Below are 6,000 nucleotides of genomic sequence, written 5' to 3'. Positions count from 1 at the left end.
ATGCTTCTACTGCTTGTAAAGGTAGTAGTAGTAATACAATAGCTATGGAGATTGTAACAGGTATGTGAGGAAACATCTATAAGGAGAGGGAATAACTTTTATTTGGTAACTGATACAGTTGGGAAAAAAAGATATAAACTTTCAGTCACATAAGCCCTACTTTCTTGCAATTTTCTGGAGTTCTTGGAAGTCACAACTCAAGGGATATACATGTCCTTCAGAATTCGCCTTTGGTAGCATAGTGAGAGTTTCAAAAGGACACCATGGTTGTATGTGTTTTGTGAAGTAGAACTTCTATACCCATACATCAGTACTATGGGACACAGACAGTGAAAACCTTAGGGACCCTAGTGCTGATCCCTTGAGGGGGAGTGTTGCCCTGACTCCCTGCTCTCCGGGAAGGATGCTAGTGAAAATGGCAGAGGTGATTTCACTAGAATTAGAGAGGTCTGTATGGGTGATCTTTTCTCCTCCACTACTTCAGAAAAGTTGCTGTGATGTGTTTCATGCGCTGTCTTCTCAATGAAAATCCTTACTGTACTGTAGTTTGTACGTAGACCGAAAAAAGATATTAAGGGCCCTTTTTAATTTGGAGGTAACGATTTGCTAATATGGGAATAGGGCTGCTTTCTCCTGAATGCTGCACAGAGGCATATGAGATGTAGATGTCCTGGGTCATTTGAAGTGACCTGGGCCATGCATGCAGCAAGACCTGTTCCTATGGGTATAGTCCTCTGGTCCAAGCCTGGCACTTTAATCAGCTGTGCACACCTGCAGGTGGCTGCATGGCTCAAGCTCTGGTGGGGAGAGTGCTCTTTTTCCCATTATGTGAGAGCGTGCAGAGAGAGAATTTACTCCTTGGGTTCTGAAAGCTCTGTGTGAACTTCAATACGATGGTGCCAATTTTAATCAAAGAAATGTACTGTGGATATCACCTGCATTTTTATCCTGTTCTCTTTGACAGAAATAGAATTTAGTTCTCTGCTAGAGATAGAAAGGGCAGAAAAACTCACTCCTAGATTCATTTTGCTTGCTGTTATTCTGCTACCATACTTACCTCTAAACATAATTACGGGCAAGACAAATGACATTTTTAGCTCTAGTCTTTAAAAACAGGAGTTAATTTTGGGCTTTGACCAGAACTATGTTAATTAGCCTCTACTCACTCTCTTTGTATGGAAGTACATCACCCAGGACTTAGCATAGGTTGCCTTTCCTGTATCTTTGAGTAATGAAAGGACACGGCATGGCAACCAAATCAAGGGCTGCTGCATTAACAAGGCCACTTTTCTGCCCATTTATCATCTATTAGAGGTGCACTAGTTTGTAAAGTAACACCACCTTCAGCAGGGCCGCCAAGAACGGCTCCTCATTTATTTTCTGCATGGTTTAAGTTGGAGTTAGACCCACCTTGTAGCTCAGAGGTGACAGCCAGTAAGAAAAAGTACACTAATTGAGACATCTCAAGGGAGAAATAGAAGAAAACTGAAAAGGTAATTAGAATGAGAGGGTTTCAAGCTGGGTAAGTAAAATCGAATGGAGGTGCATATTAGGGGCTGTTACAGATGGGAAAGAAAGTACTTGGAGAATAAAAAAAAGAAAAATGAATATTAGAGAACAGAGCACCCTTTTCACACTTGAAGAATAGAGGAGAGAGATAAAAAAATAATGTAAAAGTGGAGATACAGGCTGGGAAAAAAAGCTCCAGAAATATGAAGGACATATTTAAATGTAAGAGAGAAAGAATAGGGAAAAATAATAGAGCAGATCAATTACTAGAGCTGTAGCCAAGGAAGGAGAAACTGTCAAATGAATATTTCTGGAGCTGTGGAAAAGTCTCCATCCTTTGTGAGGGATACAGAGGGTTTTTTGTCTGTTTTGGAGGGGTTTCTTTTGGGGGCTAATGCAACTTTGCTGTAGTGTCAGTAGCCTAAATGGAGAGCTGGGATGAAGGCTTACCTGGGCAGAAGTGGATTAATTAAATGTTATTTGGTGTAGCTTATAAGTAATGCCAGACCTTTCTCTGGTGGTTCAAAGTTTAGCCACTATCTTTTGCTTTAATTTACATGGTTAGACACATGTTAAGTTCCAAATTTTCCCATACTAAGCATTCCCTTAGCTGGTGGAAAAGAATCACTTCAGCTACCCCAAGCCAGTTCCATCTCACACACAGGGAAGCTGATGTTCAAACCCATTCCCTCCAAGAATGGGTGACGACAATTGCTTTCCATTATGGCCACAGCTAATTGGGCAGGATTTCCCCTTTTGATGCCTTCTTGGAGGCAGAAGGCCAGAAGTGAAGATCATCTTCATTGGTAGTGGAGATAGAACATGGTTTCCTCTGTGTATGAGACAGAAAGGTGGGACTCCAGAAACAAGGATGTCACAGATGAGTTATGAACCCTGAAGCAGTGGTGTCCTGAAGAGCCAGTGGACTGGGAGGATCAAAGCACATCTCTTTATCAGAAGGCAGTGCTGCACAGAGGTTCCTGATTTAACTCTAAATAAGAAAAAAGTCCTTGCACCTTCAAGAAAGTAGTTTAAAGGAAATCAAGAGGAGTTATGTGTCTGGATGGCTTTGTGGAACTGGATCAGTGGTGTTTGTTCTCACTAGAAGTTGTTTGTACAGGGCAACATACAACATCCAAGATAATTACTAAGTTGTATCCTTGAAATTAATATTCGCTTACTACGCAAATAGAATTTTCTGATCCAAGTGCAGTATTTGTGGTTTTAATTGTTAGTTTCACTGTAGCATTTTTTCTGCTTGTTATCTGTTAGATAAGCTTCACTGATAAAATAGCCAGGAAAGGGTTTGCTGTTTCATAAAAATTGTACCAGCTTCTGCTGAAAATGTTAAAAACTTTGAAGCTGCTAATAACACACTAGGACTTTTTAGCCACTTAAAAGTTTTGTGCACTTGTCCATTTCACATTATTTTAAAAGTCATTTGAATGGCGAAAGTGTTCATAAACAGTTAGGATAGATGTCCAAAGAAATGTGGATGTGCACCCCAAGTTAATTACCTTAGTTATGGAAATACTCTAAACGTATATTTCCAGGATAAAAAGTGAATATCTACTTTTCTTTTTCAAGACACATTCAGCCTTCTGCATAAGAAAACGGTGGCAAGTTCAGTGGAAAGTGACAGTCTTAGTACCAGGGTTTCAAAGATCACAAAGATCACTCTAAGGACTTGAAAAACAAAGAAAACCCTGTGACAGAGAATATTCTTCTCCATTCATCATTTGAAAGCCTGCCTCTAAAAGTGCTAAGAACAAATTATTTTCAATATGAGTTAGCCCCAGGGGAGTGGATAAAAGGGGCTTTTCTTTTCCAGCTGGTAATGAAACGTGCCCTGCAGAAGACCTTAGTGACTAGGATGGCAGTTCTGAGATTCCCTGAGACTCAGTGAGCTTTTCTGATCCAGGGAGCCAAAAGACAAAGATGTGTCACAGATCTGAATGAATATGGGAGCTGGGTAGACAGTAGTCATTCATCAGCTCTATAAGGCTGGAAATCTCCTGAGGAAAGGTGGAAAACAAATTAATATCCCATCTCCAAGCTCCTTTAGGTTCTCCTCTCCTGAACTGTTCCAAGTAAGGAAAGTAACTTTCTTAGCTGGGACAGATGTGTCTCACTTCCACATAGAGCTACACAGATGGTTTTCTTGAAAGGGGAACTAGTGAGAAGTTATACATTTTTTTTTCTTTTTCTTTTCTTCTTCTTTGTTTCTTTTTTTCCTATGTGGTCTATTCTACCAGTATTAAATTAGCCATTACCAGACCCACCTTCTGAGGTTTGTATAGAAGATGGGGGATTTACGAAGTTGGATTTCACTCCCTGAAAGGAAACACAGCCCTGTGTTGTCACCTACTTTAAAGAAAACTCTATTCTGTGCCTGGATATTTCCTCCTGGCACCAGCTGATGACGTGCTTGCAAGCAACAGGGATGTTAGCTCTGAGGAACAGCAGTAACCATGAAGGAAAACGAGGCAGTCCTAAATGCAGAAACTGCTTTCTCTCATGTCAAAAATGTTGTTATTTTTCTGCTTATGCTGCTCTAGGGTCATCTCTTAGGCTATCTGGTCAGCCAGTGCATGGGGTTCGTTTGAATATACTCTCATTTCCTTCAGTATCAGGCCATGCAGTTAAATGGCTAATACAACTGTGGATGGCCATAGATATAAGGAAACCAATTCAAATTAGCTGCATTATCAATAATGACACCAAGTCACATTATTCTATCTTCAAAAATAATTACCTGGCTATGCTCACAAAAAAAAATCTGAATTGAAACAACATACTTCAGAATAAACTCAAAGCATTTCAACATTTGGTTATGATCCAATTTATATTTCGTTATAAGGGAGTTACTAGATGAACTTCACTGTTCTTAGAGGAGGTATCTGCCTGGCAGGGACTGCAAACCTGTCACCAGACTATCCCTGTTAACATTCATTTTGCATAAAATCTGCAAGCTACATTCATGAGAAGTACCTCATTTTTCCAGCTTCTTCTTGCTACCTGTGCTTCTGGTAAGGAATTTCATCAGTTATTTCCTGATAGTTGGATTCTGCTTTCTATTTGGGTTTAATTTCTCATGTATGGTTAGTTATGGTATATGTATGAAATGTCTGTGCTATGTTTAAGTATTTATTTTCTCCATGCAGTGGCATTATTGTCTCTGTCATTGTCCAGATCTAGGCAGAGAAATGAGTTGAACAAGTGAAAAACAGTGTCATGAAATATCCCCAAATGCTTCAACTGAATTTCTAAACATCTAGAGAGAACAGATAACACATGTCCTCCCCATCTTCACTGCTGGTGGAGGGGAATACATGCAGTAAGAGTTTGATATACTTCAGCAGATAATCTCTGTGATTTCTCATCACCTATCTGGTTTTTGAAATTAACTTGCCATTTAGAAAAAAATATAGTTTAAGCATCATCATCAATTGGGCTGTACAGCCTAATAATAATTATTAATACTGGGCACAACTGCCTGTCAGCCTGTTTATTCCTAGATACCTGTGAAGAGCGTGCCGTAGCTTTTCTGTGTCTCTATTTTTTTTTTTTTAAAGCAGTGGGAAAAACACCTGAATAATTCAGCAAGAACCTTTTACATTATGAAAAATATAATCAGCTGGCAAGGGTGAGATATCTTATTTCTACAGGATGCTAACTCAAGTATTACAAGTGACTGCAAGATTAATGCCAAAACGCAGTAGGTGTGGATACACATTTGCCTCATTGTTCAAGGCAATCTCACCCTGCACAGAAGGCTAAGAGAAGACCATGTATTCCTCACCATGCCTACCTAATGCCATTTAATAATTTAAATCCATTAATCGGTTAAGATGCAAACTTAGTGTTGCTTGACTCACCACCGCCAAGTATTTTTCCAGGCTAAATAAAAGATCTTAAAATATTGTCTTATGGCAAAGGAGCTGAGAGTATCACAGCTTTCCTCTTAAGAGGCTTTGTCTTTTATTGTGGGGGGGCGTTTAGCTATGCCAAAAGTGCTTAAGTAAACAATAATATCAGTACATCGTAAGTAGATGTCTGAGAATATTAGCTGTTTATTTCGCTGACATGCTCTGAAGAGTCTATGGGGGGCTCTTTCAAGAGTCAAGACCTCAATGTAATATACAAGCTTTGATTCTGATATTTCCCTTGATAACTGTGCTCTACCATATTGGGGTTGGAAGTCAGCAAAGGTTCATTGGCTGTTGTAATGCTCACTGTCACCAGTAATAAGTACAAAGGGCTTGCTTTAAAAGCTGGCTTATAAAACTTTAAGGAAACTTGGATTGCTTAAGTGAACTTCCAAGGCTCTTCAGGGGCCGAGTGCACTTTGGTTGTCTACTTATATTAATTTCACAGAGTTTAAAGGGTCAAGCAATGCAGTTGGTGATGCTTATTAATTTATGAAACACAGAATCTTGCACTATCTTGCTTTGACCACTTTCGCTCTCCTTTTAGAAAATTTAATATACA

The sequence above is a fragment of the Numida meleagris genome, chromosome 9 (assembly GCF_002078875.1).
Source record: "Numida meleagris isolate 19003 breed g44 Domestic line chromosome 9, NumMel1.0, whole genome shotgun sequence".
In the NCBI taxonomy this organism is placed as follows: Eukaryota; Metazoa; Chordata; class Aves; order Galliformes; family Numididae; genus Numida; species Numida meleagris.
Note: the sequence above shows the minus strand (reverse complement) of the source record.